Source organism: Callithrix jacchus, chromosome 8 (assembly GCF_049354715.1).
Source record: "Callithrix jacchus isolate 240 chromosome 8, calJac240_pri, whole genome shotgun sequence".
In the NCBI taxonomy this organism is placed as follows: Eukaryota; Metazoa; Chordata; class Mammalia; order Primates; family Cebidae; genus Callithrix; species Callithrix jacchus.
The window spans coordinates 81663434-81685742 of NC_133509.1; the positions used below are offsets into that span (position 1 = coordinate 81663434).

Sequence of the window (22309 nt, forward strand, 5' to 3'; positions counted from 1 at the left end):
CAGTAAACTCGGCGAGTATTTATAGAATTCTTCACACGAGGTCTACAGAACATACATTTTTCTTAGTATTACATTACATCTATTTTGAAAGTGACCACATAATTGGAAGTAAATCACTCTTCAGCATTTGCATAGTATTTCACAGACTTAAATGAAATACTGGTTGGCTGTTTGTTACTTTTTTCCCTTATTCCTTCCTGTCTCCGCTGTTAAACACAATTATCGGCATAAAAGAGGTTTTTAATACCTATTTATAGATCGCATGCCAGCCTGGGCGATAGAACAAGACTCCTGTTTTCTCTCCCCCTTTCTCTTTCTCTTTCTTTCCAAAAAGTAAATTAAATTTAAATAAATTATTTATACTTATGGTTTCTACTTTTGGTAGAATCATTACTTGAAACTATTTTTCTTCTATTTATATCTATACTGCATAGTTCTTTCTGCTGTAGCTTGATAATATTTGAGGTCAAACATCCTCATTTTTTTCATAACACGTTGATTTTTAAATACTTTTGTTATTGCAAGTTAACCATTATATATTTGTTAAAATCTGACATCGTCATACTATTTGACTCCTAAAGTCATGTTCACGACACATCCCTATATTAATTAAAGTCACAATTATACATAATTAAAGGTTTGGGGTTTTCTTTGTAAAATTATTTTTTATTATATATTTTAATAGAGTACTCTGATATTGGAGATTTAATTATACACATATCACAAAGAAGCATGTAAAGCACAAAATTAAAAGGTTCTATGGTTCACAGAGGCAGGTGAAAAATGTGAAACAATTATAAAAAAATTTTAATGATCAAGTTGAAATATTTCACTCAAATATTTCTTCTTACCAAAATATTCTATTGGAGTAATCACAGATTCATGATACTGAATTATTCTATTTTTATCCTACCTTAACCAGATCATCTTTTTTAGAACTAAATTTGGGTATTCCCTTAATTTGTCAGTATCTTCTTAGTGACTGTTTTGGGATTGTTTGACTTACTTTTATTAGTTATGTTAATATATTTAAGTGTGTTCTAATAAACTTGTCATCTTTATCCATTATTTTATTCTTATTCTTTAACTTTTATTTTAATCTTTAAGTTCAGGGGTACATGTGCAGGTGTTACATAGGTAAAATTGTGTCATGCGGGTTCGGTGTACAGATTATTGCATCACTCAGTTATACAGCCTAGTACCTATTAGGTACTTTTCCTGATCCTCTCCTTCCTCCCACCCTCTGGCCTCTGATAGGCCCCAGTGTATGTTGCCCGCTCTATGTGTCCATGTGTTCTCATCCTTTAGCTCCCACTTGTAAGTGAAAGGACATAGGCACAGGCAAAGCTTTCGTAACAGAGATACCAAAAGCAATTGTGACAAAAGCAAAAATTGACAAGTGGGATTTCATTAAACTAAGGAGCTTCTGCACAGCAAAAGAAACTAAACAACAGAGGAAACAGACAACCTACAGAATGGGACAAAGTTCTGCAAATTATTCATCTAACAAAGGTCTGCTGTCTAGCATCTGTAAGAAATCTAAACAAAATTACAAGAGAAAAACAACCCCATAAAAACTGGGCAAAGGACAGGAACAGAAAATTTTCTGAAGACATACATGTAGCCAATAAGCACATGAAAAGCAGCTCAACATCACTGATCAGTAGAGAAATGCAAATCAAAATCAAAATGAAATACTATCTCACAGCAGTCAGAATGGCTATTAAACTCGTGCCTGTAATCTAGCACTTTGGGAGGCCAAGGCAGGCGGATCACAAGGTCAGGAATTCGAGACCAGTCTGGCCAACATAGTGAAACCCCGTCTCTACTAAAAATATAAAAATTAGCCGTGCATGGTGGCATGCACCTATAGGCTGAGGCCAGAGAAATGTTTGCACCCAGGAGGCAAAGGTTGCAGTGAGCCAAGATTACATCACTGCACTCCAGTTTGGGTGACAGAGCTAGACTTCATCACAAAACAAAACACAGCAGATGCTGGCAAGGTTGCAGAGAAAAAAGATTGTTTATATATTGGGTAGTAGTGTAAATCAGTTCAAGCATTGTGGAAGACAGTGTAGTGATTCCTTTTATTCTATTATTTTTAAAAAATCTTTATTTTACTTTAAATTTCAAGATAGATGTGCAGGCTTGTTACATAGGTATACATACATGAGTCATGGTGGTTTGCTGTACCTATCAACTCATCACATAGGTTTTAAGCCCTGCATGCATTAGATATCTGTCCTAATGCTCTCCCTTCTCCTTTCCCCCATTCCCCAATAGGCCCCAGGGTCTGTTGTTCCCCTCCCTGTGTCCACATTTTCTCATTGCTCAACTTCCACTTATCAGTGAAAACATGTGGTGTTTGGTTTTCTTGTGTGTTTCACTGTAGCACTATTTACAATCACAAAGCCTTGGAACCAACCCAAATGACCATCAATGATAGACTGGATAAAGAAGATGTGGCACATGGAATACTATGCAGCCATAAAAAAGCATGAGATCACATCCTTTGCAGGAACATGGAAGTAGCAGGAAGCCATAATCCTCAGCAAATTATTCTATTCTGAATCCTTTCATTTATATCACTATGCTTTTTACTTCATCATAAATATATTAATATAATTTTAACTTATGATTTTTAGAAACAAGAGTTTACTACTTCTCACTTCAAATTCATAGATGACAGCTATGAATTTCCATTTAGTTGAAGCTTACTTTTGTCTTTTCAATGATTTTTTTCTATGAAGTAAGTGAACATCATGTTTCTTGGTCGTTTTTCTCTCCTGATTTCTATTTTCATACTTTGCTTTGTAGTCATATTATACTGTTATGCCTGTCAACCAATATACATAATGAACTAGCATGGATGAAATAAAAATTACAAAATTTTTCTGTTAAATAACTGTGTGACACTGAAAAGGTATTTAGACTGATCTTTAATTTTATTCTTATTTGTATTAAAAAGTTGAAACTGAATTCTTTCTTAGTTGCTGTATATAAACTTCTAATTGTCTACATTTATTTGCTGACGAACTAATCAAACAGTAACTTTTTCATTTAGTGTTCATTCAAAACTTAATAGTTTAATGCCTTAATCTGTGCTAGGAATTGTTCCAAGTATGTGTGGGAGCAGGCACCCTCAATATTTTATTCTTCGGTTTATCTATGATATCAGGATATTCTCCTCTCTTTATATAGAATACTCTTAAGGGCTAGATTTTTTCTTGTAATAGTTATTTCATTGAGGCAGCTTTAATCCTACAGCAGATTTTCAACTCATTTTGATATCGTAACTGTTAAAGACTAAGTTATCCCAAATTAATATGTTGAAGCCCTAACCCTCGATGTGGCTTTATTTGGAAATAGGGCCTTTAAGGATGTAATTAAAGTTAAATAAGGTCATAAAGGTGGGGTCTTAATCCAATAGGACTGGGGTCCTCATAAGAAGAGACACTAGGCATACATGCACCCAGTGGAAAGGCCAGCAGAAGAGGACCCAGAAAGAAGCCATCCATCAGCAAGGCAGGAAGAGAGCTTCACTGGAGGCTCACAGGGCAGTTATTTTAATCGTGAACTTCCCACCTCTAGAACCAGGAGAAAACAAAATTCTATTGTTTACACCCAATCTACAGTATTATCCAGCAGACTGAACAGACTAAGACAGTAACCAAAGATGTATACTTTAAGGCCAAATTGGTCTTCACAGTTGACATTTTCAGTTAGTTGAAAATGACACCAACATATTACAAGAACTATAACTCATACAGTCTTATATATTACTCTTTCTTAATGAAATTCACATACAAATCTGCTCTAAAATTAAACTAATTTTTTTGGAATTTTTTTGTGTGAATTCTATTCCATTTGATATTTTAAAATAGCTGGGTATTTTTCAGGTGTGTTCTCACTCTTTAAAGAACTTCAATTCAATTTAATTCACTTCATGATTTTAGCTTTCATCTAAATGCTGATATCTAATTCTTCACCTTCAGTTGACATGTCTCCTAAACTGAAGTCCAGTTCAAACTACTGCTTGCTTAGACACATATATTTGGTTGTTCTGGGAACCTTTTTATCTACACATGTACAAAATTAGACTCATTATCTTCCCCTGCATATGGGCTTGCCCCTCTGTTTTTCCCAGGAACTGTGTCCTCATCTATTTAATTTTCTATGTTTGAGACACCTTCATCAGCCTTGATTCATTCCAATTCAACCACTGGATCTAATAACTAAGCCTAGCACAGTTGAACCCCTAAGTATCTCTCCAATTTTACCAACCTCTACTGCATCTGCCACGATTTAGGCCCACACCATCTCTTACTTATGTTATAAGCATTTCTTCTTTCCGTTTCATTCCACCGGCCCCTACATTCATTCATCACACTACAGCAAGAGAGAGCTTTCTATATTCCAATTTTGACATTTCAATAGCTCTCTACTGCCTCAAAGTCATGTTAGCATGTTTTAATGAGGACAAGGTATTTCATGATCTGCCCTAGTTTACCTTTTTCTCCTACTTTAATTCTTACTACTCTTTCATTTTAGATGTGCTCTAATTATGTTGAACTAATTCCAGTACCTTAAATAAGCAACAGTAATAACTATATCAAACACTGCAACAATAATTATAATAGCATATTTATTGGTCACTTACTTTGGGCTAGGAATTGCACAACACACACACACACACAAACACACATATGTATAGCAAATCTCTAAAACATAAATTTGAGATAGACATTATTATTAGAGATTATATAGGTATTTGAAATAAAATGACTTCTACAAAATAGTTCAGAAACAAATTTTGAATCAAGGTCTTCCTGACATCAAAATCCCATGGGTTCTCTTGCTTCTGTGCCTTGTATATTATACTTTCCTCTACCTAGAAACCTCCACTTCCACTTTGCGTTCCTGTTACGTAGTTATTACGGTCTCTACTTAGACATCAATTCCAGAAATATGACTTCCATGATAATTTCTCCTCTTAATAAATACTGGCTTAAATCCTCTTTCTATGCAATTTAGAGGAAAGACTCTATTTCCTCTTTTATATATTCACTCTATATACAATATAAATAAATTTTGAAATCAATGTGTGTATGCATGAAAGTGAAACAAAAACATTTATTTTCATAAATTTTATAATTGTGTACTGTTTAAACTTCACTCTGTTTTAACACTGTCTTGTTGATTTAAACTCTTTTGCTTTGATATTCCTTAATTAAAATGTATCTGTGGTCAATATATCCTTGAAAGCTAGTCAAGATGTTTTTATTCATGAATAATTGCTTTGTAGATAATAGTAGGGTGAAACAATCCAGCAGCTACAACTTATAACTCTACTGATATCTTTTAGCACATTTTATTGTCCATGTAAAATCAACCCAGAGAATGACAAATTTTATAAATTGACACTGGTATAACTTTGTGTTATTTTATTAAATAGCCATGCAGGCCAGATGCATTTCTATATCCTCTTTCTCCCCAAAGTTCTTATACTATTTCATAACCTGTAAGACTAGCAACATTTACGTTTTTCAAAGGAATTTTTGCTTCTTGATACCAATGTGGCTATATAAAACAAATATCATTCTATGTTAGTATCTTCTCACTTCCTTAAAAATACAACTAATTAGATGATACTTAAGGTGAAATAATTGTTTTATAAAGGTAGAGCATAATATTCTCTTCAATTTTCAGTAGTAATACTACTATATTAAAAGTTTTAAATTATACTAATAGACTTGTAGCACATAGAAGACCAAATTGAATGTAGATATCTAAAACATATATATCATGAAGGGAACTGAGACACTGATCAGTGTTTAACATAGAATTTTGATATGTATGCTTAAACTTTACTTGTTAAAATGTAAAAATAGAATGTGTGAATTTAAAACCCATCAAAATATGTAAAACTAAAATAATCAAATAAATGGTATGAAAGAAGTAAAATGAAGCAAACCACATAAAATAGAAATTAATAATATTCTAGATATGTCAAATATATGTTAGTCTCAATAAAGTAACTTGACAATAAAAGACAAACATTTGCTTTTCAAAGAGTCTAATGATCTTTTACAGGAGACATACATAAAACACAATGTTGGCCGGGCGCGGTGGCTCAAGCCTGTAAGCCCAGCACTTTGGGAGGCCAAGGCGGGTGGATCACGAGGTCTAGAGATCGAGACCATCCTGGTCAACATGGTGAAACCCTGTCTCTACTAAAAATACAAAAAATTAGCTGGGCATGGTGGTGCACACCTGTAATCCCAGCTACTCGGGAGGCTGAGGCGGGAGAATTGCCTGAACCCAGGAGGCAGAGGTTGCGGTGAGCCGAGATCGTGCCGCTGCACTCCAGCCTGGGTAACAAGACCGAAACTCCGTTTAAAAAAAAAAAAAAAAAAAAAAAAACAAAAAGAAAAACACCATGTTAACATTATTTTATAAAGTTTTTTAATAAAAAAGATAAATAGGAGAAAGAAAATATTAACCAGAATAATGTTATGGTAGCACTATTAGCATAGAAAAACAAGGCAATAGTGATAAAGTGTGTCATTACTTTATAACACAGAATAGTTATTCTGGAAACAATGACAAACTATATGTCAGTGGTATTCTTTAATCACTTTACATGTATTATCTTAATTCTAAAAGCACTCCTATGCTTTAGGTGCTAGTAATACTTCCATTTTGTAGTTAATGAAGCTAAAGGTCAGAAAGTTGAAGCAATTTGCCTATTATTATACATTATTATGTGATGGCAATATATATATTATAACCATTTGTACACATAATCAAAATTGACTCAAGAGGAAATGACGTGAATAGAATTGAAACTAAATAAAACTTCATGTGAGTCAAAACTGTAAAAAGAAACATGTAGATAGTTTACAGTAAATGTTTACCAAATTACCTAGGAAAGAAAAATCTGTTTCATGTGGCTAACATAATCCTAACATTAAAACTCGTTAACACCATAGGAGAAAGAATATTTAGCTAATCTCATTTATGATTATAAATCTTATTTATAAACATATTCAAAAATCTTAAGTATTAGCAAGCATCATTGTTAATTGTGTTTATCACAGAAATATCAGTAAAATTTGACATTTGGAAATTGAGTACTATAATTAGCAGCATTAAGATAAAAGATAGAAAAAAACACCCCACAAATATAGATGACAAATCAATGCAGACATAAAAAAACATTCAAACATCTCAATAAGTATTTATAATTAGGACGAAAGGCTTTCCAAAATAGGAAATACCATACCAATTTCTTACCATAATTGAAAATAATCTATCATCACAAACATACAGCTAACATCACACTGAATGGAAAAATCTAAAGAACCTTCAGAAAATATTTTGTTTCACTTTTTAAACCAATAAATTTCACAAGAAAAACATATAGGAGACAGTCACTGGAAGGGAAGAAATGAGTCTAATCTTCTATCATTATCAGAATTTTTTATAATAAAAAAATTAACTATATAATTATCAGTTTAGAAATAATAAAGTTCATTAAACTTGCTATATGCAAGCTTAATACATAAAACTCAGCATGTGTACATATGTTCATGCACCAACACTCATTTAGAAAAAAGTAAAAAAATTCCATTCATGAAAACAACAGATTCCATAAAAATTCAGAGCGAAATAAAACAAAATAAATTCAAAACTATTAAGAACATAATTAGAATATTTTTTTAGTTTTTGAGAAAAAGATCTAAATAACTGAAACAATTTCTATGGTCATAGACAAAAATATTCACTATTGTAAAGGAGAAACTCCTACCCCATATCAATATATAAATGTAATGCAATGATTACATAAAGATTACTTTATGGAATTTGGCTTATTAATTTTATTAATTTAAAAATTCATGTTAAAGAATAAATTACCAAAATTATAAGACAAACTTGCAAAAGGGGAGAAGGACTTGCCCTATTAAATATCAACTTTCTTATAAACCTATATTACCAAATTATTTTCCAAATAATCGAAATCTACACATACATGCTTCACTAATAAAAGCTAACATGTATAGGGTGCTTACTGTAGCCTAATTACTTTTCTACATGCTTTGTGAAAATTGACTCAATATTCCAAGAAATCCTATGATGCATATAAGGATTACAAGCAAGGAAATAGAACTGAAGTGTTTAGGAAATTGTCAAGATTCCACGGTTATTAAGTAATTGAGCTTATTTTTCAAACCCAGACAGTCAAGCTCATGCTATTAACCAATGTGCCTTAATCACTAGTTGACTTTTAACTGTCATTAAAACATCTACTAATTTAATCCTTCCCAAATTGCTCAGCATTTGTAAACCATCAGATGAAATCTAATCCTCCCCAAACAAATATATCTGCTGGATTACTTCGATTTTCTAGGATTATTATGTATTATTGATTATCATTATTACCACCTTCTTTTAATAATCTGTTCTCTTGTTCTGCTGTGAGTTTATAATCATTTGTTTTATCTCATTCTGAATGTGACTCTGTTTCTACAATAAGCCTGGGCCAATATTCCCATTTATTTCTGCTGCCAATAATGAAGAGTTAGAAAGATGCTATTTACACATGTTATTATTTAAAATGTAAATAGTTTGCCACAGCTGCTGCAATTTTCCCAATTGTAAGAAAAAGAAATGAGGTAGGGAAATGGGGGCACAACTACATCTATCAATTCTCTAGGCATTCAGAATAAAATATGAAAGAAAAAAAACAAGAATAATTTGCTCTCAGAACACTAAACTTTGAATTGAATAAACCTATAAAAATCCCAGCTATACTTAACAATACAATGACCAAAATCATAAGAGATGCTTGGAATTAGTAATTTAAAAGCTTATACTTTTAAGAGTGTAAACTTTTACACTCTTAAATATACAGATTTAAGAGTTTACACTGTAACTCTTACACTGTAAGAGTTTGCAGAAACATTCTGTTTAATTTCCCCAATAAACAGTTGGCAAACCAAAGAAACAAAGTGTAAGATAAAATTTCTTCAGTTTCAGGAAAGGTGACATACACATTTTTAGCAAGTAACTTTGAATTGAACTACTTAAAAATTAGTTGAGTAAAATTATATATTAAACATATTTTCTTCAATTTAATGGTTGTGAGATAAATCGATGTTAATATGTGACTCTAGCTCATTTTCACTGTGTATAATATTCAACTTTATGAATACATCAAAATTTATATGTCCATTCTGCTATTAATAAATATGTTGTTTCCTTTTTAAAAGTTTTAGATTTTTTGACTGTTATGAACAATGCACTTTCCAACAATCTTTAACATTTTATGAACAGGAGAATATGAAGATACCATTTAGTTTTAAAACAATACAGTAATACATTGTTAATAGTGCATATATGTAGCAAAATTACAAGTAATTATATTGGAAGAAAATCACCAAAGTCAGGATGTCAGTCATCCCCAGGAAATGAAGGGTACAGAGGGAATTTTAACTACACTGTTCATGTTTTATTATTAAAGTAGGGTGTGTGTGTGTGTGTGTGTGTGTGTGTCTGTCCTCCTATTGCTCTACATTTTTTCTGTTCCAAATACGCCATCAAATTACAAAAAGTGTAGTAAAAATACGAATGTAAAAATAATCTAAAGGAAAAAATATTTTCCCATTAGAGATTCAGTAAAAATAACTCAGTAAACTCTTTTTATTTGCTTGTTTCGTAGCATTGTTGGTTGCACGTCACTACTTGTGATAAGCAGCTCCTAAAAGGATCCTCCAATGATTGCCTCTGTCTGATAGTCATGTCTTTGTGTAAGTTTTTTCCTTCGAATGTGGGCTGGACCTATTGACTCACTTCTAACAAAGAGAATACAGCAGAAGTGACAGAATTTCACCTCAAAAATAATGTTACAAAGGCAGTGTGGTTTCCTTCTTGGGTGTTCGTTATTGCTCTCTTGCTTGCTTGCTCTAAGGGAAGCTGATTACTATGTTGTGAGCTGCCACATGACAAGGATCTGCTATCTCTGGCAAACAGGCTATGAGGGAACAGCACTTGAAGTCCACCAACAATCATGTGAGTAAGCTTGAAAGTGAATCTGCCCCAAGGAGAACTTCTCCTAGATGACACATTGATGACAGCTTTATCTGAGGCTCTAAATAGGAGACCTAGCTAAGCAATGAAGGAATTCCTAACCCACATAAACTTCGAGATAATAAATGTTGACTATTTTAAGCCATAAAGTTTAGGGGGAATTTATTCCACAGTAACAAATAAGACTCTTTTCTTAGGAAAACACTATAAATCGGGCTATGAAGTGTAAACATGTTTCTAGCCGTAAAATTACCAAGAACAAAAATGAAATAGTCTTGATCTATTCAAAAAAATGATTAGAGGGGATTCATTTCTAGCATGACAGAGCAGATCAGCAAAATCCTCAAATATTCTCCTCAAAAGAAAACAAACCTTCCAACATGCTGGAGAATGACCATGAACATGCAACAAACTCAATGTTTTGTGAACATTTATTCATAACGTTCACTGAACTTCAGGTAAAATCAGGAAAAGTTTGTTGTGTTTATGCTTGTGGCTACTCCCCTACCCCAACCAAATTCTGTCTGTACCGTAGTCTACACAGTCCTTACAAACAAGAGACAGCTTTGCTGTTGTTGGAGACAGCTCACTTAATTTGAGGTATTTTTCAGTTAAAGATAAGGAGACAGGAGAGCCAACGGCTCTGGTATTCTGAGATTGCAACCCTGATATCACTCTATCCTGCTGCACCCATTCTCTCTCTTCCCGCTACCCCTGTCTCACCCCAATATCCATCCCCTCCATCCCGGTCTCTCTCTCATACATAGAAACACCCATATAAGCTCAGCCACAAACACACACTGAATTAGCAATTCTATCAGTGCTACTACTGCATTCACTCATGCTGCAGGGACAATTCAGAGCCATCATGTTGCCCTTTTGTGAAAAGACTCCTCCCAGAGTGTCTTGACAAGAAACAATAGAGATTATTGCCCCACAGCCATGGAATATACCTGGTTTAAGTACCTCTGCTGAAGAATCATAAGATAAAGGTGAAAAATATTATTTATGACAACCACAGCTGCTGATATCGAGGCAGCTGTCATTTCTATTCTTCCTAACAACAAACTGAGATACTCTGAATCCATTTACTTTTCTTCCTCCCCATCACCTTTTAAACAAAAATGCTGTCATTGATTTGCAGGTTTCATGATGACAGAATGCATGCCTTTGCTGTTAGACAAACAATCACCATTTAAGTTTAATCCCATCATTTCCTAAATCATAAAAACAAATCTTACATCTCAACGTATATTTAAATTATTAATGTGACAGACGGAGATACATGATTTTTGGAGTACAGACTTAAAGAGCTATTTAATCACTTTGTCAGGTAGGAGATGGACTTAATATATCTAAAATCATTTTTGGTGGCCTTTCTCACTGAGATGGTGATAATTAACACCTAAAAGACACCTTCCTGTAGCAACAAAAAGAAATAATGAGGCTGTGTTGCAACACCCTAGTAAAATGTCACTTTTTCAATTAATTCTCCAGAATTTGTCTACCGAGTTCCATCATTTCTCTCCTTTATCTGTTGCTTTGGCTGTAGGGGAGTGGCAGCATCTTACAGAAGAGCTCAGGTTCCTTGCTATTTACTAAACAGTACGTGATAAATTCAAATCAAATCTGTACTACAGCCGAAATGAGGCTAGAATTAATTTACTTGTGCAAACTGAAACATGCCAGATCTCCCTTTTGTTTCCATACAGTTCCTAGACATGGCCACTTTGCTGATCTAGGAGTTGGAACCTAATTACCCTTTGCAACGCTGCTGTGGTAAAATAGCACAAATGTGTAACCAGTCTCACTGATAGCAATATACACAGCCTCCCAGGACAGCAAGCCTGATTAAAATCAATGACTTGGGTCGAAGGGCCTTCTTGTCCTTTGGGCTGAAATATTGGAAAGTCAGGACATGTTGTACTATATAAACACATCGACCTTCAAGGTATGTGTCCTTTGGAATTTTTCTTATAATCTCCGGTGGAAATATAAAAACAGGAAATTCAATTAAGTTGCTTCACAGACTGACTTGACTGTAAGGTCAAAGTTCCCAGAAATAGCCGTTAAAAAATTATCTTTGGCTATGTAAACATAACAACAACAACAAAATAAAAGCAAAAGTGCATCTCTACAAAGTTAGCATACCCACAACATTATGTAACATTTAGTCTCCTAATGTTCAGAAAAGCATGATCCTACATATTTTTCTTTCCTTTCCTCTCTTAATAAAATGAATTTTATCAACAGAAACATTTTCAGGGGAGGAAAAAAAAAAGAGAAAGTAGCTCACAACGGAACTATCTAAATTAATTTTCATTTCACAACCATAGTTGAATACAGCTATAACTGGCTGGGTAATATAGTGGAAAATCCAATGTGGAGACATGTACGTGTATTGGATTTTCAATCTTATTACACTGTCTTCTTTGATACAATATAGTTAGAGGTCAGTTAGTGCGGCTTTTTTTCCCCTCTATATAAGCTCAGTTTTTCAGGAGACATTCATTCACTCAACTGTCTGAAAATGCACCAAGTTGAGACTTGCCCTATGCTTGTTAGATTTAGGGAAAGATAATATTTCCACTGAATGTTAAAACTCTTTTAAGTTCAAAAACACTTGTAGCAAATTTTGCCACTCTAACAATATACATACATATCGGTGTGTGTGTGCGTGCACGTGCACGCGTGCACAAGCATGTGTCTGTTTTTTCTCCTTAGGACTATAACCTCATCCATGTTAGCACTTCAAAAATTTAAAAGCAATATGGAAACCCTAGAAACCTACCATCATGTTCTTACATACACTTTGATAGAGCTATATTTTTAAAGACTCGATAAAATAAATTAATATTTATTTCATTTTAAGAAAGCAAAAATTTCTTCCTACAAAAATGCATTAACTTCTGAATATATAAATTTAGGAAACATATATAATTCATATATATTCATTTGCATATGAAAATTCTAGAAATGTTATCCCAAATTCTTATAGCATCCATTATTAGAAAAGGCTATCTTAGGGCTACCTTTTATGGTCTCAAAAAGTTCCGGTTGTCGCATCTGTTGTTTGAACATCTTCATTTGATTAAGGTGTTAACTACTTTTTCAAATGAAATTGTTTACTAGAAAAATGACATTATGTCCATGAAAACAAGATTACCAAAGTAAGAATAACACAAATGCTCCCATTATTATTATGAGTTGCTACTTTTCTACCCACTTTTTTCATCTGCTGATCAACCTTTGTGATTAATGGACACATCATAGTTAAATAATAAATCTCCTGATGTATCACAGTCAGAAAAAAATATTCCAGAACCCAGGATTGGAGCCCGCGTTGAATTCGCAAACGGTGAGTCAGTGCTGCATTTCCAGACTGATCTTTGTTGCCCACAGAACAGGGAAACTCCCAAGTATAAAAACACACGGGACGCCAGGCAGTAGGTCTGCCTGGCGAAGCCGGTAGCCGGGGCGGCGGCGGTCGGCCCTACCCAGCAATCCCCACAGGGCGCGCTTGTCCGGGTGCCTTGTTGAACCGGCAACCTGAGACTTGAGAGGGCTGGACTTGAGACTGAACGAGACTTGCACAGTAGCCCAGCCCAGGGGATTGCAGGGACAGATCGTTTGGGATACCCAGTGGGACGAACAAAACCGCGATTTCAAACTATCCCGGGCAGACGGTCCGAGACGCTCTGTGGGGGAGGGGCGTCCACCACTATGGAGGCAACCCGCCCCAACTGATATACACGCCCACTGCTGAGGCAGCCAGCCGTTGCCGAGGCAACCCGCCCCAACTGAGATACACGCCCACTGCTGACGCAGCCAGCCGTTGCTGAGGCAACACGCTACAACGAAGAGACTCCGCCGCAGGGCGTGGCGGAGACCACAGCAGAGCCGGCAGGAACAGCGCGAATCACACAACAGCTGGGCGGAGCCTCGGCAGCCAAACAGTGGCTAGTCTACCTTTGAGCTGGGCAGGACACCTGATCGGACATCCAAAAATAAAGCCCAAACCCCTCAACACAGAGCATTTGAGAAAAAAAAAAGGGTTGTTTAATGAGCTGTGTTGCAGCAGAATCAAACATAGCAGCCTAACAGCCCTGAATGAACAACAGAGTGCACAGCTCAGCAATTAAACCCCTATAAAGTACAAACTGTCTCCTCAAGCAGCTCCCTGACCCCTCTATATCCAAAAGACTGTCATTAGGCAGGCATCATCCTGGGACAAAGAGAGCAGAAAAAGAAACTGGTAGCATCCCTTGCTGTGCCACGGCTACTAGAGGTGCACCCCAGACAAGCAGGGTCTGGAGCGGACCTCAACAGTCGTACAGCGAAGGGGCTAGACTGGTAGAAGGAAAACCAAGCAACAGAAATACTTCATCATCAACATTCTGGGTGTCCACTCAGAGACCCAAACGAAAAGTCAGCAACTACGCAGACGACCAGCGGACAAATCCACAAAGATGGGAAGAAACCAGCGCAAAAAGGAGGAAAATACCCGAAACCAGAACACATCGCCTCCTAGAAAGGACCAAGACTCCTCACCAGCAAGGGAACAAAGCTGGACGGAGAATGACTGTGACGAAATGACGGAATTAGACTTCAGAAGATGGATAATGAGAAACTTTTGTGAGCTAAAAGATCATGTATTAAATCAATGCAAAGAAACTAAGAACCTTGAAAAAAGATCTGAAAAAAGATTCGAGGAAATGATAACAAGAATGGATACCTTAGAGAGGAATATGAATGAATTAAAGGAGCTGAAAAACACAATACGAGAACTTCGCGAAGCAAACGCAAGTTTCAATAGCCGAATTGACCAAGCAGAAGAAAGAATATCTGAAGTCGAAGACCAACTCAATGAAATAAAACGAGAAACCAAGATCAGAGAAAAAAGCGCAAAAAGGAATGAACAAAGTCTCCAAGAAATGTGGGACTATGTGAAAAGACCTAACCTACGTTTGATAGGTGTACCAGAAGGGGACGAAGAGAATGAATCCCAGCTGGAAAATACTCTTCAGGACATCATCCAGGAAAATTTACCCCACCTAGCAAGACAAGCCAACACTCAATTGCAGGAAATACAGAGAACACCACAAAGATATTCCGCAAGAAGAGCAACCCCAAGGCACATAATCGTCAGATTCAACAGGGTTGAAATAAAGGAGAGAATACTAAGGGCAGCCAGAGAGAAAGGTCGGGTCACCCACAAAGGGAAGCCCATCAGACTCACAGCAGATCTCTCGGCAGAAACACTACAAGCCAGAAGAGAGTGGGGGCCAATATTCAACATTCTTAAAGAAAAGAACTTTCAACCCAGAATTTCATATCCAGCCAAACTGAGCTTCAGAAGTGAAGGAAGAATAAAATCCTTTGCGAACAAGCAAGTACTCAGAGATTTTGTCACCACCAGGCCTGCTTTACAAGAGCTCCTAAAAGAGGCACTACACATAGAAAGGATCAATCAGTACCAGCCATTCCAAAATCACACTGAATGCTAAAGAGCTTCAACATAATGAAGAATCTACAACAACTAACAGGCAAAACAGCCACTTAGAATCAAAATGGCAGTATCAAATTCACACATAACAATATTAACCCTAAATGTAAATGGACTAAATGCACCAATCAAAAGACACAGACTGGCAAATTGGATAAAAATCCAAAACCCATCAGTGTGCTGTATCCAGGAAACCCATCTCACATGCAAGGATACACAAAGGCTCAAAATAAAGGGATGGAGGAAGATTTACCAAGCTAATGGAAAGCAAAAAAAAGCAGGAGTTGCAATTCTCATCTCTGATAAAATAGACCTTAAAGCAACAAAGATCAAAAGAGACAAAGAAGGCCATTACATAATGGTAAAAGGATCGATAAAACAAGAAGAGCTAACGATCCTAAACATATATGGACCCAACACAGGAGCACCCAGATACATAAGGCAAGTTCTTAATGACTTACAGAAGGACTTAGACTCCCACACAATAATAGTGGGAGACTTTAACACTCCACTGTCAATACTAGACAGATCAACCAGACAGAAAATCAACAAGGATACCCAGGGCTTGAACTCAGACCTGGAGCAAGCAAACCTGGTGGACATTTACAGAACTCTCTACCCCAAATCCACAGAATACACATTCTTCTCAGCACCACATCACACCTACTCTAAAATTGACCACATAATTGGAAGTAAAGCACTGCTTAACAAATGCAAAACAACTGAAATCATAACAAACAGCCTCTCAGACCATAGTGCAATCAAGTTAGAACTCAGAATTCAGAAACCGACCCAGAACCGCACAGCTTCATGGAAACTGAACAACTGGCTCTTGAATGTTGACTGGGTAAACAACGAAATGAAGGCAGAAATAAAGAAGTTCTTCGAAACCAATGAGAATGAAGACACAACGTGCCAGAACCTGTGGGACACATTTAAAGCAGTCTCTAGAGGAAAGTATATAGCAATAAGTGCCCATATGAGGAGAATGGAGAGATCCAAAATTGACACCCTATCGTCAAAATTGAAAGAGCTAGAGGAGCAAGATCAAAAAAACTCAAAACCCAGCAGAAGACAAGAAATTACTAAGATCAGAGCTGAGCTGAAGGAGATTGAGACACGAAAAACCCTTCAAAAAATCAATAAATCCAAGAGCTGGTTTTTTGAAAAGATCAACAAAATAGACAGACCACTAGCCAGATTGATTAAAAATAAAAGAGAGAACAACCAAATAGATGCAATAAAAAATGATAAAGGGGAAATCACCACAGATTCCACAGAAATTCAAACCATCATCAGAGAATATTACAAACAACTCTATGCACATAAACTAGTAAACCTGGAAGAAATGGATAAATTCCTGGACTCCTGTGTCCTCCCAAGCCTAAACCAGGAGGAAGCTGAAACTATGAATAGACCAATAACAAGGTCTGAAGTTGAGGCAGCAATTAAGAGCCTACCTCACAAAAAAAGCCCAGGTCCAGATGGGTTCACAGCCGAATTCTACCAGACACACAAGGAGGAGCTGGTACCATTCCTTCTAAAACTATTTCAAACAATCCAAAAAGAGGGAATCCTGCCCAAATCATTTTATGAGACCAACATCATCCTGATACCAATACCCGGCAGAGACCCAACGAGAAAAGAAAACTTCAGGCCAATATCCATGATGAACATAGATGCAAAAATCTTCAATAAAATATTGGCAAGCCGATTGCAACAGCAAATCAAAAAACTTATTCATCATGATCAAGTAGGATTCATCCCAGGGATGCAAGGCTGGTTCAACATACGCAAGTCTATCAACGTAATTCACCACATAAACAGAAACAAAAGCAAAAACCACATGGTTATCTCAATTGACGCAGAGAAGGCATTTGACAAAATTCAACAGCCCTTTATGCTAAAAACCCTCAATAAACTCGGTATCGATGGAACGTATCTCAAAGTAATAAAAGCTATTTATGACAAACCAACAGCCAATATCATACTGAATGGGCAAAAACTGGAAGCATTCCCTTTGAAATCTGGTACTAGACAAGGATGCCCTCTCTCACCACTCCTATTCAATATAGTACTGGAAGTTCTAGCCAGAGCAATCAGGCAAGAAAAAGAAATAAAGGGTATTCAAATAGGAAAGGTGGAAGCCAAATTGTCTCTATTTGCAGACGACATGATAGTATACCTAGAAGACCCCATCGCCTCAGCCCAAAAACTCCTGAAACTGATAAAAAACTTCAGCAAAGTCTCAGGATATAAAATCAATGTGCAAAAATCACAAGCATTCGTCTACACCAATAACAGACTTAAAGAAAGCCAAATCAAGAGCGAACTGCCATTCGCAATTGCTACAAAAAGAATAAAATACCTTGGAATACAACTCACAAGGAACGTAAGGGACCTCTTCAAGGAGAACTACAAACCACTGCTCAACGAAATCAGAGAGGACACAAACAGATGGAGAAACATTCCATGTTCATGGTTAGGAAGAATTAATATCGTGAAAATGGCTATACTGCCCAAAGTAATTTACAGAATCAACGCTATCCCCATCAAGCTACCATTGACTTTCTTCACAGAACTGGAAAAAACCACCATGAACTTCATATGGAACCAAAAGAGAGCCCGCATAGCCAAGTCAATTCTAAGCAAAAAGAACACAGCGGGGGGCATCACACTACCGGATTTCAAACTATACTACAAGGCTACAGTAATCAAAACAGCATGGTACTGGTACCAAAACAGAGATATAGACCAATGGAACAAAACAGAGGCACCGGAGGCAATACAACATACATACAACTATACAATCTTTGATAAACCTGACAAAAACAAGCAGTGGGGCAAGGATTCCATGTTTAACAAATGGTGTTGGGAAAACTGGCTAGCCATGTGCAGAAAGCAGAAACTGGACCCCTTCCTGACACCTTACACTACAATTAACTCCAGATGGATTAGAGACTTAAACATAAGACCTGGCACCATAAAAACCCTAGAAGGAAATCTAGGCAAAACTATCCAGGACATAGGAGTAGGCAAGGACTTCATGAACAAAACACCAAGAGCACTGGCAACAAAAGCCAAAATAGACAAATGGGACCTAATCAAACTCCACAGCTTCTGCACGGCAAAAGAAACAGTCACTAGAGTGGATCGGCAACCAACAGAATGGGAAAAAATTTTCGCAGTCTACCCATCTGACAAAGGGCTGATATCCAGAATTTACAAAGAACTCAAGCAGTTTTACAGGAAAAAAACAAACAAGCCCATTCAAAAGTGGGCAAAGGATATGAACAGATACTTTATGAAAGAAGACATATATGAGGCCAACAATCATATGAAAAAATGCTCATCGTCACTGGTCAGAGAGATGCAAATCAAAACCACATTGAGATACCATCTCACGCCAGTTAGAATGGCGATCATTAAAAAATCTGGAGACAACAGATGCTGGAGAGGATGTGGAGAAAAAGGAACACTTTTACACTGTTGGTGGGAGTGTAAATTAGTTCAACCATTGTGGAAGACAGTGTGGCGATTCCTCAAGGCCTTAGAAATAGAAATTCCATTTGACCCAGCAATCCCATTACTGGGTATATATCCAAAAGACTATAAATCGTTCTACTATAAGGACACATGTACACGAATGTTCATTGCAGCACTGTTTACAATAGCAAAGACCTGGAATCAACCCAAATGCCCATTGATAATAGACTGGATTGGAAAAATGTGGCACATATACACCATGGAATATTATGCAGCAATCAGAAATGATGAGTTCGTGTCGTTTGTAGGGACATGGATGAATCTGGAGAACATCATCCTCAGCAAACTGACACAAGAACAGAAAATGAAACACCGCATATTCTCACTCATAGGTGGGTGATGAAAAATGAGAACACATGGACACAGAAAGGGGAGTACTAAACACTGGGGTCTATTGGGGGGAAAAGGGGAGGGCCAGTGGGAGGGGGTGGTGGGGAGGGATAGCCTGGGGAGAAATGCCAAATGTGGGTGAAGGGGAGAAGAAAAGCAAAGCACACTGCCATGTGTGTACCTACGCAACTGTCTTGCATGCTCTGCTCATGTACCCCAAAACCTATAATCCAATAAAAAATTAAAAAAAAAATATATATATATATTCCATATCTATTTTTTAGCTTTTCTTCTCAGAGTCAGAACAGAGTAAAATGAACCACCTGTGATGAGCACTTAGGGAGGGAGGGAATACCAAGGCAGAAAAACTGGATGCTAATCAAGTACAGAATACTACAGCTCACATAAATGAGAAAAACCATCCCAGATCGTGAGTAATGGACTGCTTGCATCTTACTAAGCATACTGGAGAAAAACCACCATCCTAGCCACGCAATTAATGAAGCCTCTGCATTTAAAATCATTCACTGCGCTGTGCTCAAGTGCAGACTTTAAGAACTCTGCAATCAGTAGTTGATAATAAGGGCAAGGCAATGACAATTGCAGTTGAGAAAGTGTGAGATGGACTAAGAGAAATTTGTGACAGACCAGAAGAGAAACAATTATTTTTCTAATTCTTTGAAAAGAGGTATGGGGTCAAATGAGGTGGCTCATGCCTGTAAGCCCAGAACTTTGGGAGGCTAAGGTGGGTGGATCACTTGAACTCAGGAGTTGGAGACCAGCCTGGGCAACATGGCAAAATCCCATCTCTACAGAAAATGCAAAAATTAGCCTGGTATGGTGGCACGCATTTGTAGTTCCAGCTACTTGGGAGGCTGAGGCATGGGAACTGCTTGAACCCAGGAGTCAGTGGCTGCAGTGAGCCGAGATAAGCCCACTGCACTCCAGCCTGGGTGACAGAGGGAGACCCTGTCTCAAAAATAATTAAATAAATACAAAAAGATATAGAAATGAATAATAGTATATCTTCAGAATCTATTGAGTTTATTGTACAAAAGTATTGAATTTAGCTTTAACAAGTTGTACAAAATCATTATTTTGTAGAATATGTTCAATCATTCTCAGTTAGCTATTAAATGTCTTAGCTAACTAGGCCAACCATGTATGCCTATTAACTTTAGCAAAGATGTCTTGTAACAAGCCATGTATAAAAACAGACTGATACTCACTGCTATAGATTCCTTCCCCAAAACTCACCAGTGGTGCAATCCTACTTTCAAAGGCAGGTGCTGTCAATATAGTTTTCACATAAACCTCCTGTTAGAGCTATCTGAATCCCATTGGAAGCCTATCATTGTATTGTTTAAAAATCCCAAGTTCAGGAAATCTTTTTATTCTTATTTGGGGAAATCCTAATCATACTTTAAGACTTAAGTATTAACTTGCTTATGTTTTGTAATACTTGTCATCACATTGTATGGTAACCACCATACCATTATCAACTATTTTAATATCTGGAATCTTACATATTGTCTCACAGATAGAGTGGATTAAGAATCAGACTCATTTGTCCTAGAGACTAGAATCTTAACCATGTGACTATGTAATATTCCTCATTATTCTGAATTCTTTTGCAGTATCCTGTGAACTTTCTGAAGATGCAGACTATGTCATCCTGTTTATCTTTGGTCTCTCAATGTGTAAGTTAAGATGGGGAAGTGGTGGTTCTCATAATATGTATCATGGGGGAATGTGTGAAATAGAAAAATGCATATGAAGGACTCAGCACACTAGCTTTCCCATATTAGCAGACAGAAAGCTACTAATTAGTTTTGGTGAAGTCAGTGAATTACGGCATTATTTAAGGTGTCCAAGCCTGGATTCACAGCATGATAATGATAGAGGTCAGAGAATGATAAAATTGTACCCCTTTCTTGGGGTGCTTTTCAGTGGCTCCCTTCAGATAGCCACTGAAAATGCCATTTGTTACTTGTAATTTATTAGAAAACTAAATTAAACATGGTATAACAATAAAAGACAGTAGGAAAAAGGCTTCCTATAGTGGTCTTCAATAATTTAGTCTTATGGTCTCATTACTAAATGGTCAGACTTGTCTCTTTAGCCACTAAGATCAAAAACAGAATAAATTTTATGAAGTTGTTTTAGCACAAGTAACTCAAAAATCACTTCCCTGGCACTCTATCTCAAAGAAGTGTCTAAGAAATGTGTCCACATATTTCCCATAATTATATTTCTATTTTACTGTACTGTATCCTAAATAGCAAAATGGTATTCTGGTAATAGTGCTGAAATTTAACTGAAAGAGATTTTCTAGACACAGCAACAATGTTTTTAAATATTTTGAGAGACATCACTGATTAAATTAAATAATAACAGATCCAGAATGTTCAGGCTTAAGCTCATCCAGAAGAATGTGGGTCATTCTTTTTTCCATTTTTCTTCTGCTGACTTACCAATAATAAAGGCTTTTTTCAAAAAGTATTTTCAAAGTAGGTTCATTTTATGTGCATGTATAACAGAAAAATGTAATCAGTACGTTTTCAATGAAGAATTGCAGTTAATTCACCCAATTTTATATACATATATTTTTTATAGTATTCACACTTAAAAGTTGTTGAGCCTTTTAGAAATAGGAATTATCCCTTTGCATGGAATAATAATTCTCATTCAACTAGGTTAACTGAACCCTTGGGCCTCTCTAGGAGGCACAGTTTCAAGATAAGCCCTTGGATCTGGCAAAATAAAGCAATCAGCTAATGATAAACTGGAAACTCACAATAAAACGATAGTACTGAACTGAAGATGCACATGAAGGAA

General features: G+C 36.3%; 1 protein-coding gene across 4 annotated transcripts in view; it reads right to left on the bottom strand.

Moving 5' to 3' along the window:
* MDGA2 (MAM domain containing glycosylphosphatidylinositol anchor 2) overlaps positions 1–22309 on the bottom strand; it is an 871115-nt gene that overhangs the window by 357557 nt on the left and 491249 nt on the right. The window lies entirely within an intron of this gene.